This window comes from Equus quagga, chromosome 19, assembly GCF_021613505.1.
Source record: "Equus quagga isolate Etosha38 chromosome 19, UCLA_HA_Equagga_1.0, whole genome shotgun sequence".
Lineage (NCBI taxonomy): Eukaryota > Metazoa > Chordata > Mammalia > Perissodactyla > Equidae > Equus > Equus quagga.
Genome location: NC_060285.1, coordinates 334,919 through 352,562, shown reverse-complemented (window position 1 = coordinate 352,562; position 17,644 = coordinate 334,919). Strand labels below are relative to the sequence as shown.

The 17,644-nt window shown below is 40.7% G+C and overlaps 1 protein-coding gene across 6 annotated transcripts in view; it reads left to right on the top strand.

The window, feature by feature from the left end:
• PPP6R2 (protein phosphatase 6 regulatory subunit 2) overlaps positions 1 to 17,644 on the top strand; it is a 100,134-nt gene that overhangs the window by 23,387 nt on the left and 59,103 nt on the right. For all 6 annotated transcript variants that reach the window (XM_046646165.1, XM_046646160.1, XM_046646158.1 and 3 more), the window contains exon 2: positions 2,637 to 2,766. The gene's annotated coding sequence lies outside the window, so the exon portion shown is untranslated. The remainder of the gene's footprint in view (positions 1 to 2,636; positions 2,767 to 17,644) is intronic.

Genomic DNA, 17,644 nt, shown 5'->3' with positions numbered 1-17,644 from the left:
GGGAAGGGGAGTGAGAGGTGGGCACAGCGGGTGAAGGGGAGCACCTATGCGGTGACGGTAAGTAAATAGTTTACAAGTGAAATGTCACAATGATTTAAAGTATCGTGAACTCAAATAAACACAAAAAATTTAGGCTAAACAAAATAATAGTAAAGTTGAGCTTAAAACAGTTGGAGAGGGGCTGGCCCCGTGGCGTAGTGGTTAAGTTCCCATGCTCCACTTAGGCAGGCTGGAGTTCACCAGCCTGGATCCCGGGCCTGGATCTGTGCACTGCTTATCAAGCCATGTTGTGCCAGTCGTCCCACATATAAAATAGAGGAGGACGGGGGGCCGGCCCAGTGGCCCAGCGGTTAGGTTCACATGTTCTGCTTCTTGGCAGCCCAGGGTTCACCAATTCGGGTCCTGGGTGTGGACATGGCACGACTTGGCACGCCATGCTGTAGTAGGCGTCCCACATATAAAATAGAAGAAGTCTTCTGAGTACTTTGTCCAATGCCCCGACAATTATGAAGTTTTCCAATGGGACTGGGAAGAGGAAGAGTAACTCTTGCTGGCCCTGTGTGAACTTTGAGGATTGTTCCCGCTAATCCTTTTGAGTGATGCTTTCCCTGGCTTGCACACCTTCCTCACATACATGTGCTGCTCAGTACTTAGCTGGAGACTGCAGATCTTCAGCGTTCTCTGGGCAACTCTGTCCCCTTCAGTACTTGTCCTGTGAACTCTAGCACCTTGGCCTCCCTGGTCTCCCAGCTCTGTTTCTTCAACTCATGAGCCTGCTGGACTCCATCCGGGTCCTCTGCTATGGCCCTGAACTACTTTTCAGGCGGAAAGCTGGGTAATTAAAGGGCTTGTCTTGTTTCTCTTCTATCAGAGATCACTGATCCTCATTCCCTGATATTGAGTGTCTTGAGAACCATTTCATATATTTTAAGCTTTTTTTTAGTTATTGCATGTAGGAAGTTAAATCTGGTCCCTGTTATTTCATTTTGGCCAGAAGCCAAAGCATTAAAAACAGAGGTTTCTGAATGAAGGTATAAAGTGGCCTAGAAAATATCCATGGGACCTACAAGAATGCTGACCCCCTTTCTAGTTGGGATGCCTGGATGGGACAGCAGAGGTGGCCTTTTCCTGGGTAAACCTCAAGGGAATTCATGTGTTTAGGGAAAGAGATGGGTGTAAGCTTGGGAGAATGGTTCCATAGAAAAACCCAGGGCTGTAGAATGAGATCCTGAGGGTAGGGTAAATCTGAGCTGGAGGACATAGGTGACAGAGGCTTGTACCCTGCATTGGGAGGTTGTGGGAGAGGGTGATGTTGCCAGGAAGTATGAGGGTGGCGGGTGGATACTCAGGATATGTGCCCATTAAGCAGAAGGGATCGCTCATTCCTCGACTGTGTGTCCCTCATGATGTACCAGCTATTTGGGGCTACAGGTGCCCACTGTTCCTCTAGCTCACACTAAGTAGAATTTATCAGGAAGACGTATGCTATAAAAGCATCGGTTCAAAGTCAGAATAAACAGGCCTGAGGTCAGCCTTTTAGAAATACTTCTTTATTTTGAAAACTGTGTATAAAGTGCTAAAAAGCCAATTTTGAATTATTTAGCTTTAAATAATTTTAAATATGAAATGTTAGATGTAAAAAGATGTACCTGTTTTAGAAGATGATAACACTGATATATTTCTGACTTACTAGCACACTTCTGATTGCCTTTTTTTGTTTGATTATTATATGAAACTTTAAAAGACACAAACATAGAGTAAACATAATAATGAACACCCAGGTACTCATCACCCAGCTTCAACAGTGATTAACACTTGGCCAATTTTTTTTTATCTGTCCTTTTCCCTCTCACATTTAAAAAATTTGTTTGGTTTTTGTTTTTTGGTGGAGTATTTTAAAAGTGAATCCCAGAAATAATGTCATTTAACCATGAATACTTCACTTTTTCTCTCTAACAGATAAGGACAGTTCTTATTTTTAAAAACATAGCCACCATGTCATTATTACAACTAAGAGAATTCACTGTAATTCCTTAATATCATCCAGTACCAGTCCATCTTCAGGTTTCCCCAAGAGCTTCAAAAATATCTTTTTCTAGTTTATTTGTTCTCATTGGACCAAAACGAGATCTAAATATTACATTTGATGTGTATGTCTCTTAAGTCTCTTATATTCTAGAATAGTCACCCATCTCTATTGCTAAAGTATAATTTTCAAAAGGTACAATTGTGACTTCATGCAAATAAATACAAAATGAACAGTCCCAGGTTCTACTTGTCCTTGTTTTTTGCTGCAGATCTTGGAATCAGTCATTTCACCAAGAAACGCTGGTCACTTTATTTGGAAATGGTATTTAGAGATCACAGTTGGAGCACTTTTGAGTGCTTTTCCTCTACAAGTTGTGTTTCTTAGTGGTGGTAGTATATAGTTATGAAAGTAGACAACTTTATAGAGATCCTTCTCATGTCCTTTAATTTCTTAGTGTGACATTCCAACCACTGAGCTAGTTAACCAGACATAAAATGAGTGTATGTCATCAGTACCATCTCTCTAGAACAAGCAAAGACAAGGGATTTTTTAGTTCCTTAATCATGAAATGGTCTGAGAAAATATATTTTTTCCCCTTATTTTTCAGATGAAGAGATTATAAATCTTCCACTGAATGAAAAAATTTTTCTTAAAGTTGCATATACTCCAAGAAAAAAACATAATTTTTTAAATATTTTGCCTGAATTCAAAATTTAAACAAGAAGCTTCAACAGAAGGTAAGGTAATTTCATTTTTGATTCTGCTTTATTGTGTAATTTTTCAAGTATACTGTATAAGTAGAAGTTCAAAGATGCATGACAGCAAAAAAATTTAGTTTTGGAGGTGTGCATGCAGTCTGTCGTCTTTTGGTTGTTTTTTTGAGCCTCCTGTGTCTGGTTTTAAGATGCTGTGTTGTGGAAAAATTACTTGGTCTCTCCAAGCCAAAATGTAATCCAAATAAAATGAGGACAGCCACGTGCTTGTCATGAAGTATATGCCCTGTCTCACTGGGGGAACACGTGAGATAGGGCACACAAACTGTCATGGTTGCCATCCAGAACTCATACTCCATGTAGAAGATGAAAAAAGGAGAGAGGGCTTGTGCTCCCAGCAGTGTTAGATGCTCCTAACAGGCTCTCCCATTGCAATCTAAGTAGATGCTGGATAAATTACAGTGAGTGTAATTTCTTGTGAGCACTTTGGTGCATTAAAAAGTAAGATAACTCTCCAAAGGCCAAAAGAGAAAAAGAAGAGAAAAAGGAACAGTGAGCATTATGATAGCACTCTTTGGCTCCTTGCTGAAGAAAATGTAAATCCTCTGCAGAGGAAAGCATACTCAGTGTGGGCCCTCATGATTTCTATAGATTAAGTTTAAGCAGGCTTGAACTTAGAATCAGAATACACATGCACACACATGCACACACCACTGTGAGAAGGAGCTGGCATAATTAGATGCCCCAAGGCCTGCAGATATTGAATAATCAGATCCAGTATATATAATAATATATGAAATGTTTGAAGAAATATGAAATAGAGTAAAAGTTAGTAATGAAAAGTGAAGTGTCAAAATGATCCAAGAGGAACTTTGAGAAATGAAAAAAAATGTTGAAATTAAAAACTCAATATATGTGGATTAAACAGATTAAGTATGGTTGAAGACAGAATTGGTGAGTAAGGATATATATCTGAAGAAATTATCCACCATTCAGCACTGACAGATGGGAGATGGAAATTGTGATTAAGAGAAAATGGAGAATAGAAGAAAATGTGCAGTAAATGTGCAGTTGGAATCCAAGGATGGAAAAATAGGGAAAATGGAGGAGAGGCATTATTCAAAGGATTAATAGCTTTGACTTTTTGGAAACCAATATAAGATATAAACCCCTAGATTTAGGAAGCACGCTATGTCCCAAGTGGTATAAATACAAAGAAACTCACACTCATACACTCAAATTGTATAGCACCAAAGACAAAAAGATCTTCAACTAGAGGTAAGAGATAGATTACCTACAAAGGAACATCTGTTAGGTTGACAGTAGATGTCTCAGCATGAATAAAAGCCAATAGAGAGTAGAATAATTCCTCATAGTGATGAGAGAATATAAATTTTAGTGTAGAATTGTGTATCAGATATATTTTGCAAGAAAAACATCAATGTCTTATATATTTGATAAATGTTAGGCTAGTTTATTTGGACTACCCTCTGTCCTCCCCCTCGACCCATTATGAAAAACAAGTAAAATTGTCGGATTAAAAAAGATCAGAGAACTAACAGTATAGCAAGGAAGTTCTAGACCAAAATATAACAGAAAGTAAGAACCCAGAAAGGTAATTTAAACACTGTAGGATGGACTCTGCCGTTATCCTGAAAGCATTTGCTGATCTGGACAAAGTGGGACTTTGATTTTAGAGGACTCGTAGGATAAGAAGAACAGTAGTTAAGATCTCTAGTCCTCTCAGAGCCTAAAGGAGACCCTTCCCATATTAAATGGGGCTCTGAAGGGCTGTCTCCTCAGAGTAAGTATGAGCTAGAAGCAAACCTGCCTCACTCCATCCCTGCCCCCACCTGGTTGTTTTTATACTAAATGTAGCAGGAAAAAAAGGGGGAAAAACTTGTGGCCATGCATTAGCCTTTGTGCAGATTTGAGCCCAGGTCACATTGCCTGTAGTTCAGGGAAATCAAGTGTGAATTTAGTTGAAGGTTTTATGGTTTGGTCGTGCCTTCAGGCATTCTGCAGAAGCAGACATAAAACCTCTGTGGAGGAAGTTACCTTCATCCTAAGATGCAAAATATCCCCACAGGCGTTTTTTAAGGACAATGATTACTACACAGACAAAACTGACCAAGCACACAAGGAAATAAAGCACCGTGAGTGAAAAACCAGTAGAAACAGACTCTCTAAAACTTCAGATTTTGGAATTAGACTATGAAACAAGCATACTCTTTCTTTCTTCTTCTTTTTTTTAAAGATTTTATTTTTCCTTTTCTCCCCAAAGCCCCTGGTACATAGCTGTACATTTTTAGTTGTGGGTCCCTCTAGCTGTGGCATGTGAAATGCCGCCTCAGCGTGGCCTGATGAGCGGTGCCATGTCCATGCCCAGGATCTGAACCGGTGACACCCTGGGCCGCTGCAGCGGAGAGCGCAAACTTAACCACTCGGCCACGGGGCTGGCCCCTGCATGCTCTTTCTTTTTAAAGAAATATTTAAAGAAATAAAAACACCTGTAGGAAACTATAAAAGGTGATCTAGAATATTTGTAAAAGAACCAAATAGAACTGCTAGAAATAAAGAATACAATATCCCATATTAAGAATTCATCATATGGGTTTAATATCAAATTTTATACAGTGAAGAGAAAATCAGTGAACCAGGAAACAGGACAGGAGAAATCACCCAGAATGAAGCATAGAAAAAATGATGGCAAATATAGAGTTGAGGTCAGGTGGCATGGAAGATAGAGGGAGAGTCTCTAGCACATGTTTAATTGGTGTGTTTTAAGGAGAAAGGAGAGAACGGGGGCAGATGTATTATTTGAAAAGATAAAAGGCTGAAGATTTTCAAGAATTGTGAAAATACCAATCTGCAGATTCAAGAAGACAAATGAATCATAAGCAGGATAAAATAAAAGAAAATTTACAGCTGGTTGTGAAAGAGTAAAACTACAGAGCACCAAAGACAAAGAGAGATGTTAAACCAGAGAAATAAGACAGATTAGTGTCATCCGAACAGTACTTAGACTTCCAGCTGATTTTCCAAGTGTAGCAGTGGAAGTCAGAGCCAGTGGAACAATATCTTCACTGCCCTGAGACTAAACAATTGCTAATTTCTAATTCTAAGTTGAGAAGGAGGGTAAATGGAGGTAAAACATTCCAAAGTCTGTATAATAACTGGGATTGGGTAAAGATGCTGATTAACTGTAGATTTTAATAAGTGTACAACTTACAAGTTCTAAAGAACCACTGTAAGAATAGGAACAGTGTACAACTTCCACAGTAGTAGGGAGAAAGTAGTACGACTTCTTTTATTCTTATAAAAAAACTTTTAGCAACCCTTATACTGATGATATATTGAAAGCTTTCTTTGTGAAATTGGGAGGAAGACAGGGGTGCTTACTCTGACCAGTTGTATTAAGGATAGTAATAGAGGTTTTAGCCAGCCCAATAAATCAGAAAAGTGGAGAAAAAAAGATAAAAGAATTTGAATGAAAGAAGCAAAACTGTTATCATTCATTGATGATATGATTGTATATGTAGAAAGTCCAAAACAATCTACAAGTAATTTAATCAAATCAGTAATCACTTAGCAAGTTGCTGGATACACAATCAACTTATAAAAATAAATTATCATATAACATCAACAAACACATTGCAATTAAAAAGTTGTGTGTATAGTAGCATTATAAATAAAAACTATCTAGGAATAAATCTAAAGAAGATGTGTAAAACCTCTATGGAGAGCACTGTAAATTTCGAGAGAAACTAAAGAAGACTTGAGTAAATGGACAGATATGCCCTGGTTTTGGATTGGAAAATTCATTGTTGTAAATATTCCAGTTCTCCCCAAACTGAACTAGAAATTCATCATAATATCAATCAAAAACCCAAGAGGTGGTATAGGGGGATGGCGGTAGGGAGGGTAGAATTGACAAGCTGACTTTAAATAATTATATGAAAATGGGGCCGGCCCTGTGGCATAGTGGTTAAGTTCAGTGTGCTCCACTTCAGTGGCCCAGGTTTGTGGGATCAGTTCCCGGGCATGGACTTATACCACTCGTCAGCCATGGTATGGCAGTGACCTATATATAAAGTGGAGGAAGACTGGCACAGATGTGAGCTCAGGGCTAATCTTCCTCAACAAAAACGTAAATAAGATTATATGAAAATGAAAGGGTCTGTGAATACTCAAGACATTTTTGAAGAATTCCAGTTCACTCCTTGTGCATAAGATCTTGTTGAGTCATCGTTTTGAAAGCCTGAAATGCTCGTGTTCTTCGTATTGGTAGGGTGCCCATCAGTCTGGGTTTTGCCTGTGGTCCTGGTCTCATTATTAATAGCATGCTCTTTCATCATGAGTCCCTTTGGAAGGCTCATTCTGCTGTTTGTAGAAAGGATTGACTGCACCTTTGTTTAGTTTGTGTGTTTTGTTGTTTTTTTTTTGTTGCCCACATTTTCTCAAATATCAACTCTAAACCAAACCATCAGAAGAGCATCTGATGATAGTAGAGAAAGATTGCTTCTCTTTGGTGAGTAAGTGGTGGTCAGGAAGGAGTACCAGGCAGCATCAAGCCCAGGCCTGCACTGTGAGGGCCCCTACTTCTTGCTCTCGGGGGTCCCCTGGGCCTCCCTCTTCAAGCAGGGGAATCAACAGCACACAGCCTTCTTGGCCTTCTCCTTTCTTGCTGTGTTGAAGACAAGCAGCCACATAGGGCTGTTGTTCCCGCCACCAGGAAATGAGAGGGTAAATATTGAAACTAATTTAAAAAAGGGAGATAATGAACAGTCATTGAGCTTATAATAATTCAGATGTTTGTTGAGCACATGCTATCTGTCAGGCATGTTGCTTAGCTCCTATAACTTTCTTTCTTTTTTGCTTTTTCTCCCCAAATCCCCCCAGTACATAGTTGTATATTTTAGTTGTGGGTCCTTCTAGTTGTGGCCTGTGGGACGCTGCCTCAGCTTGGCCTAATGAGCGGTGCCATGTCTGTGCCCAGGATCCGAACTGGCGAAACCCCGGGCCCCCAGTGCAGAGCACCTGAACTTAACCACTCGGCCATGGGGCCGGCCCTCCTCCTATAACTTTTTGAAGAAAATATGATCATTTTACAGGTGAAAAAGCAAGAGCTCGTGGAGGTTAAGAAGTGTGCTCTGATTATATTAAGGTACAGCCTGAGCTGCTGCAACAAAGATGTCCCACAGAACAGTGGCTTAAACGAGGTAGAGGTACCTCTCTCAGCTGACAGGCAGGTCTGGTAGTGGCCTTCCTCACCCGGGGCTTTCACTCTGGAGTTGGAAGGATTACTCTAGGTCTTGCCCTCTCCCAGTTGGCAGAAAGTCCAGAAGGAGCTCAACTCAGTAAGACCTTGAGGTTCCAACCCATGCCCATCCTTTTGCCTAGAGTTCAGTCACACGACTAGCTGGCTGCAAGGGAGGCTGGGAAAGTTAGGGTTAAGGAGGGTGGCCAGGTACCCAACTAAACTCTATTGCTCTTGAAGAAGGGGAGAGTGAAAATTAGGGCCAAGTAGAATCTCGCACAGCTGTTAGGTCCCTCAGCTGGGAGGTGCAGGCCCAGGCCTTGTGCTCCCATCTGTCCAGCTCCCTGCCCTGCTCTTCCCCTGCACCCCACGTGTCTCAGGTAGTCAGCCTTTAAGGACTTCTTTCAAGTTCTTTTGGCGGTTGATTCAGTGAACCCATAGAGGATGCCAGCCATGTGTCAGGCCTAGAGATATGACCCTGGAATACGAGGGACTGAGAGAGGCAGCTTCTGTCCTAAAGGAGCTCACAGTCTGTGCTGGGGACAGGCACACCCACTGGTTATCCCGGTGGACCCCTCAGAGCGTTGCGTCCTGAGGAGCCTGGCCCTTTTCTGAGAGGCTGGTTCTGCATCTGCGTGGGTCTTGGAGGATGTGTTTCCAACAGTATCAGATAGTTCAAACTTTCTTGGAATGCATTAGCATAACCTTGTGTAAAGTGTTCTTTTATAATCATTTTAATTTACTTTTATGTTTGTTTATTTCTTCACTTCTGATTTTGGATTTTTCTTCATCTGTTCCTCCCCTACCACCCCCTTTTTAAAATTAGACCTTCTTTTTGGTCTTTTTTCCCCTCAGTGGACTGTGCCCAGTATAGACATGGTCTCGTTTGTTCTTTAATTGATTATACAAACATTCATTGCTCTCCATGGACTCACATTGCCATTTTTTTTAGGACAAATAGAATTCCAGTGATGTGTCAGTAAATGTTTAACAGCTAGCTCTCCGGGAGAGTAAAAAAACTTCCTGGTTTGTGGCATTTGTCCATTTCCGTAGTGCGAATACTTCCATCATCCAATTTAAGTTACCAGTGTGATGTCACTGAAGGTGGGCTTGGGAGAGGTTGCTCCGTCAGTTCTTGTGAATGGTGCCTGTGGCTTCAGCCACCATGGAGCCCAACCTCTGCAGCAAGGTGACCTTGTCTCTGTTTCCTTCTCTTCTTTGCAGCGAAGGGTCTTTTTAGGGTTTTTGAGGATAAAATGTGCCAGTTCCAGGCTCTTGGGGTGCAAGTCAGTTAACCTGCACAGCAGCTCCATGAGACAGCGAGGCTCGTTGTTCCCAGTTACAGATGAGGAAACCAAGGCGCAAGTGGTCATGTAACTGGCCACAGCAGAGCCAGGACTCTGATCATAAATCTTTAAAAAACATAGAGGAGATTGGCACAGATTTTGGCTCAGGGCCAATCTTCTTCACCAAACTAAATAAATTTAAAAAATATAATAAAATAACAAAAAGTCCGATTTGTGGCCAGACAGGTCATAGGATGCATTTCAGATTCTGATTTTCTCTTAGCAACAGTCTCTACCACAGAATGTTCTTTTTTGAAAGGCTCTGTTCATGGAACTATGTGATCATATGGGCAGCATTTCTCTTTGGAATCTACCTTCTGTCTGTTGCTAATGCTGCCGTGAAAAAGTAAGTAAAGAAGCAGAATTTCAAGTTTCTTTCACTTGTCTGTTGGATAAGAGTCTAGAAGATGTTGGTGATACCTTGCTTGGCATTCCAGATAGATTGTGGAGTGCATTGTCAGGATTTGACTGGAATCCTTGTGCTGGGTTGATACTCCAGATATAACCAGCAACATCTCAAGTCAACAAGCAGATTCATGAGCTACTTATTTGTTTTAAAGATGCTGTCAGTGGTAGGTCTTGGATCATCTAGGGAAGGAAAATTACAGCCTTCCTTATAGATAAGGGCCAACTAAGAAGATGCTAGCGTCTCTGTGGAGGGTAGCATATAGTTGCTGGGATATGAGAAACGTTTGGAAAAGAAGCATGCCGTATTATCTGAGAGAAAGTTCTAGAATTAGTTTACACCAGTTCCTTTGTCGGTGAGATTAGCTGCAGCCAAACCAATGCCATTGGAATGAACTCTTTAGAGGATGCCACTGATGCGATCATTTTTAAGTATTTCTTGAAATACACGGGTAACTGACAGAAGCATTGTTATACAGAGATTTTTAAATTTAATGACGTAGCAAATGTACTGATATGTGCTAATGAGGCAAATTGTCAGTCTAATGATTTTCAGAGTAACCTAGTTTTATCTCGAGTACCAATGGTAGTGTAAATAGAGGTTCTCAAATGTTGGTCTGTAATATTGGTGAGATGAGCAAAATAAGTGTAATGAGGTAAGTTTTTCTTAAAACTATATTTTTTCAAAATGAGACATTATCCTCAATCCTGAGATTACGGCTTTCCTTTTTTTGATATTTAAAAAAGAGTCACTGTTTTCTGAAATTAAGGAAATTGTGGATAATAGGTCATCTCTTTTCCTTTTGTCTTGTGTGTCTCCTTTTCTTTTTTTCTCTCTTTCCCTCCTTCCTTCCTCCTTGCTTGGCAAAGTTAAAAAGTTGGCTACACTTTGTTAGTTTTCTAAATTAAAAAAAAATTACTGGTCTACAAAATCCCAGTGTCTTAGAACTATTGAGCTGGGCTGACTTCTACAGACAGGCCCCTTGGGACTTGATTTAGTGAGTAGGTGGTTTTATTGTACAAGACTTGTTCTGTGTTTAGTCTGTGATGGAGTACATAAAACATAGGACCTATCCCTACCATGAAAGAACCTGTGGCCAGTGGGCTGGCCTCTGCGCACCAGGCCTCTGTTTGCTGTGCTGGCGTTACACAGCAGCATCGATAGTGCAGCGGACATCTCGGTGTGTCTGAGCAGTACTACCAGTGGGATACTGCCTGTGCTGCTCATGTGGGAAAAACAAACCAACTGCTTCATGAAGGGAGCCTCGTAGATATCTGGACAGACTTAACGGCAAAGTTAATAATAACTGGACAGATATTTCATTGAGCCTGGGCAGTGAAATGGGATGATGTCTGGTCTCTTCCAAATGGTCCAGGTGGGAGACAGTCTGAGTGGGAGAGATGGGCCTTGAATTGATGGATGTTGAGGCTGAGGAAGGGGCACACAAGGGTTCATTGTACTGTTCTCTCTACTGTTAGGCATGTATGAAATTTCCCAAGGTAAGTTCAAAATACAAGAAAACATGAAAAGCAAAACCAAACAAACAAAAGTCCCAGCCACCTAGGAACAGAGCTGGCGTGGAGGTTTGAACTGGGACCTCTGTGGTTTCTGGGGAACATGCTGAATGACCGCTCACTGCTGATCAGGGCCTGGCTGCCCTAAGGTAAATCCTGATGGGAGCTGGGCTTCCTTTCCACTGGAAATGCCCGAGCTGGTTCACAGAAACACACCATTCTTGTTACCTCCCTCCCTTTTTTGGGAGCGTGCTCTCAGGCTCAGGTGGCCTCATCCTCCTGCGTGGTCTGGACAGGGCCCCTTGTTTTTCTAATTCCTTGAATCTCCATCCCCTCCCTATAGACAATTACTGTGGTGTGGTTAGTGTGTACCCTGTTCTGTGTCTGTATTCCTGTAAACACATGTTGTTGTTTGGTGTGCTTGTATTTTAAATTAAATAGATGGATTGTATTGTGGGCCTGATTCTGTTTCTTATGTTTTTTCATTCAGCCCCATCCTTTAAGATCCGTCAGTGTTGCTGTGTGTCCGTCTAGTCGCTGGCTCTAATGTATGTGATATTCCATGCACTTGCTTCCTCCGCTGCCACCTCGTATGATCTTCCAATTTCTTAGGGATATGTAGGTAGGAGGGGGATTGCTGGGCAGTGGATGGACATACGTGGCTTCACTGAGTGCTGTTGTGGGTGCCACAGAGCAGCGGCCTGTCTCCTTTCCTGTCAGGAACGTGTGAGGTTCCTCCTGCCGCCTGTCCTGCCAACACTTGTGATGATCTGACCAGTCCACCAGCTGTGAAGTGAGAATATGTATTTAATTATTTTTTCAGAGAATCAGGTTTTAGTTTAGTTAATCTCACGTTTTAGATTTCTTATTTCATTGATTCAAGTTATTATATTTCTCCTTTTGGTTTATTTCAGTGTTCTTTTCTAACTTCCTGGGTTAGTTGCTCAGTTTGTTTAGTTTTCACTGTTCTTATTTCCTGATAAACATGCTTAAAACTATACACTCTTTTCTAAAGTACTCCTTAGAGCTGAGTCTCCCAAATTTTGACATGTAATTTTTTTGTTATTGTTCAATTGCAAATATTTCTTAAGTGCTTTCCTAACTTAAGGGTTTTTAAGGGATATTCATTTAGTTTCAGACACATAGGATTTCTTTTTTCTTTTTTTTTGCTGAGGAAGATTTACCCTGAGCTACCATCTGTTGCCAATGTTCCTCTCTTTTTGCCTGAGGAAGATTAGCCCTGAGCTAACATCTGTGCCAGTCTTCCTTTACTTTGTATGTGGGTTGCTGCCACAGCATGGCTGACAAGTGGTGTAGGTCCATGCTTGGGATCCAACCTGTGAGCCTGGGCCACTGAAGTGGAGCATGCCAAACTTAACCACTAGCCACTGGGCCCTCCCTAGGATTTCTTGTAACAGTTTTCTTGAGATAGAATTCACACACCATAAAATTCACCTGTTTAAACTGTACAGTTCAGTAGATTTTAGTGTATTCCCAGAGTTGTACCACCATCCCTACAATTAATTTTAGGATACTTTCATCACCCCAAAAAGAAACCTTGTACCCTTCATCAGTTATCCCCCTTTCCCCTGGCCCTCCCATTCACCCTGCCTCTGGCAACTACTAACCTGCATTCTGTCTCTATAGATTTGTCTCTTCTGCATGTTTCATGTAAGTGACATCATATGCTATGTGGTCTTTCATGACTGACTTCTTTCACTTGGCATAACATTTTCCAGGTTCGTACAGCTTTCAGTACCTATTAGTACTTCATTCCTTTTTTTTTGAGGAAGACTGGCCTTGAGCTAACATCTGTACCCATCTTCCTCTACTTTATACTTGGGATGCCTGCCACAGCATGGCTTGATAAGCAGTGAGTAGGTCTGTACCCAGGATCCGAACCGGTGAACCCTGGGCTGCCGAAGCAAAACATGCGAACTTTACCACTGCACCACCAGGCTGCCCCTAGTACTTCATTCCTTTTGATTACAGAATAATATTTCATTGTGTGGACATACCACATCCTCTTAATCCGTTCATCCCTTGATTGACATTTGGGTTGTATCCACTTTCTGGCTTTTATTAATCAATGCTTTGGTGAACATTAGTGTGCAAGTTTCTGTGTGCATGTACATTTTCATTTTTCTTGTGTATAATCCTAGGAGTGGAATTGCTAGCTCATAAGGTAACTCTATGTTTAATCATTTGAAGATCTGCCAGACTATTTTTTCAAAGCAACTGTACCAGTATGCATTCTCACCAGCAATATATGAGGGCTCCAGTTTCTCGAGATCCTCCCCAACACTTGTTTTTATCAGTCTTTTTTTTTAATTGAGTTCATGATAGTTTACATCAATGTGAGATTTCAGTTGTACATTATTTCCTGACCGTCACCGCGTAGGTGCTCCCCTTCACCCGCTGTGCCCACCTCTCACTCCCCTTCCCCTCATAAACACTGAACTGTTTTGTTTGTCCATGTGTTTGTTCATATTCCACATATGAATGAAATCATCTAGTGTTTGTCTTTCTCAGTCTGGCTTTTTTCGCTTAACATAATTCCCTCCAAGTCCTTCCGTGTTGTAGTAAATGCGATGATTTTGTCTTTTTTATGGCTGAGTAGTAGTCCATTGTATATACATACCACCTCTTCTTTATCCAATCATCAGTCGATGGGCACCTGGATTGTTCCCATGTCTTCCCATGGCTATTGTGAATAGTGCTTCAGTGAACATAGGGGTGCATATGTTACTTTGGATTGTTGATTTCAAGTTGATGAGTAGATACCCAGTAGTGGGATAGCTGGGTCGTATGGTCTTTCTAGTTTTAGTTTTTTGAGGAATCTCCATACTGTTTTCCATAGTGGCTGCACCAGTTTGCATTCCCACCAGCAGTGTATGAGGGCTCCCTTTTCTCCACACCCTCTCCAGCATTTGTTATTTTTAGTCTTAGTGATTATAGCCATTTTAACAGGCGTAAGGTGGTATCTTAGTGTAGTTTTGATTTGCATTTCCCTGATGATTAGTGATGTTCAACATCTTTTCATGTGTCTATTGGCCCTCTGTATATCTTCTTTGGAAAAACGTCCGTTCGTATCCTCTGCCCATTTTTTGCTCAGGCTGTTTGTTCTGTTATTGTTCAGTTGTGTGAATTCCTTATAAATTATGGAGATTAACCCCTTGTCAGACACATGATTTGCAAATATTTTCTCCCATTTGGTGGGTTGTCTTTTTGTTTTGATCCAGTTTCTTTTGCCTTGCAGAAGCTCTTCAGTCTGATGAACTCCCGCTTGTTTATTTTTCTTTTGTTTCCCTTGTCAGAGAAGACATGGTATTCGAAAAGATCCTTTTAATAAGTTCAATGTCAAAGAGTGTACTACTATATTATCTTCCAGGAGTTTTATGGTTTCGGCACTTATCTTCAAGTCTTTGGTCCATTTTGAGTTTATTTTTGTGTATGGCGTGAGATAATGGTCTACTTTCATTCTTTTGCATGTGGCTGTCCAGTTTTCCCAACACCATTTATTGAAGAGACTGTCTTTTCTCCATTGTATGTTCTTGGCACCTCTGTCGAAGATTAGCTGTCCGTAGATGTGCGTTTTTATTTCTGGGCTTTCAGTTCTGTTCCATTGATCTGTGTGTCTGTTTCTGTACCAGTGCCGTGCTGGTTTGATCACTATGGCTTTGTAGTACATTTTGAAGTCAGGGATTGTGATGCCTCCAGCTTTGTTCTTTTTTCTCAGTATTGCTTTAGCAATTCGGGATCTTTGGTTGCCCCATATGAATTTTAGGATTCTTTGTTCTATTTCCATGAAGAATGTCACTGGGATTCTGATTGGGATCGCACTGAATGTGTAGATTGCTTTGGGTAGCATGGACATTTTAACTATGTTTATTCTTCCAATCCACGTGCATGGCATCTCTTTCCATCTCTTTATGTTGTTATCTATTTCTGTCAATAATGTCTTATAGTTTTGATGGTATAAGTCCTTCACCTCCTTCGTTAAATTTATTCCTAGGTACTTTATTCTTTTAGTGGCGATCGTAAATGGAACTGTATTCTTGAGTTCTCTGTTAGTTCGTTATTAGAGTACAGAAATGCAACTGATCTTTTTGTAAGTTGATTTTGTATCCCACAACTTGGCTGTAGTTGTCAATTATTTCTAATAGTTTTCCAACGGATTCTTTAGGGTTTTCTATACATAAGATCACGTCATCTGCAAACAGGGAGAGTTTCACTTCTTCACTCCCTATTTGGATTCCTTTTATTCCTTTCTCTTGCCTAATTGCTCTTGCCAAAACCTCCAGTACTATGTTGAATAAGAGTGGTGATAGTGGGCATCCTTATCTTGTTCCTATTCTCAGAGGGATGGTGTTCAGTTTTTGCCAATTGAGTATGATGTTGGCTGTGGGTTTGTCATATACGGCCTTCATTATGTTGAGGTAATTTCCTTCTATCCCCATTTTGTTGAGAGTTTTTGTCATAAATGGCTGTTGGATCTTGTCAAGTGCTTTCTCTGTGTCTATTGAGATGATCATGTGGTTTTTGCTTTTTTTAAAGATTTTATTTTTCGTTTTTCTCCCCAAAGCCCCCCGGTACACAGTTGTATATTTTCAGTTGTGGGTCCTTCCAGTTGTGGCATGTGGGGTGCCGCCTCAGCATGGCTTGATGAGTGGTGCCATGTCCGCGCCCAGGATCCGAACCGGTGAAACCCTGGGCCACTGAAGCGGAGCGTGCGAAGTTAACCACTTGGCCATGGGGCCGGCCCCGATCGTGTGGTTTTTATTCCTCAATTTGTTGATGTGGTATATCACACTGATGGATTTGCGGATGTTGAACCATTCCTGTGTCCCTGGTATAAATCCCACTTGGTCGTGATGTATGATCTTTTTGATGTGTTCCTGTATTCAGGTTGCCAATATTTTGTTGAGGATTTTTGTATCTATGTTCATCAGCGATATTGGCCAGTAGTTTTCCTTTATTGTGTCGTCCTTGTCAGGCTTTGGTATCAGAGTGATGTTGGCCTTGTGAAATGTCTTAGGAAGTCTTCCATCTTCCCTAATTTTTTGGAATAGCTTGAGAAGGATAGGTATTAAATCCTCTCTGAATGTTTGGCGGAATTCCCCAGGGAAGCCATCCGGTCCTGGGCTTTTATTCTTTGAGATGCTTTTGATTACTGTTTCAATCCCTTTCCTTGAGATTGGTCTATTCAGATTATCTGTTTCTTCTTGATTCAGCTTTGGGAGGTTGTAAGAGTCTAAGAATTTATCCATTACCTCTAGATTATCCATTTTGTTGGCATATAGTTTTTCCTAGTATTCTCTTACAATCTTGTATTTCTGTGGTATCCGCTGTTATTTCCCCTCTTTCATTTCTAATTTTGTTTATCTGTCTTTTTTTCCTTATAAGTCTGGCTAGGGGTTTGTCGATTTTATTTATCTTCTCAAAGAACCAGCTCTTTGTTTCACTGATCCTTTCTACTGCCTTTTTTGTTTCAATCGCATTTATTTCTGCTCTGGTTTTTATTATTTCTCTCCTTCTGCTGACTTTGGGCTTTGTTTGTTTTTCTTTTTCTGATTCAGTTAGGTGCAATTTGAGGTTGCTTATTTGGGATTTTTCTTGTTCGTTAAGGTGAGCCTTATTGCAATGAATTTCCCTCTTAATATGGCTTTTGCTGCATCCCATATGAGTTGGTATGGTGTGTTTTCATTTTCATTTGTCTCCAGATGCTTTTTGATTTCTCCTTTAATTTCTTCACTGATCCATTGCTTGTTCAATAGCATGTTGTTTAGTCTCCACATCTTTGTCCCTTTCTCAGCTTTTTTCTTGTAATTAATTTCTAGCTTCAGGGCACTGTGATCAGAAAAGATGCTTGTTATTATTTCAATCTTCTTAAGTTTATTGAGGCTTGCCTTGTTTCCCAACATATGGTCTACCCTTGAGAATGTTCCATGCGCAGTTGAGAAGAATGTGTATTCTGCTGTTTTTGGATGGAGTGTTCTCTATGTGTCTATTAAGTCCAACTGCTCTAGCTTTTCATTTAATTCCACTGTTTCCTTGTTGATTTTCTGTCTGGATGATCTACCCATTGATGTGAGTGGAGTGTTGAGGTCCCCTAATACTATTGTGCTATTATTAATGTCTCCTTTTAGATTTGTTAATAGTTGCTTTATCTACTTTGGTCCTCCTGTGTTGGGGGAATAGATATTTCTAAGCGTTATTTCTTCTTGACGGAATGTCCCTTTGATCATTATATACTGCCCCTCTTTGTCTCTCTTTCCCTGTCTTGCCTTGAAGTCTACTTTGTCTGATACAAATATTGTGACACCTGCTTTCTTTTGTTTGCCATTAGCTTGGAGTATCGTCTTCCATCCCTTCA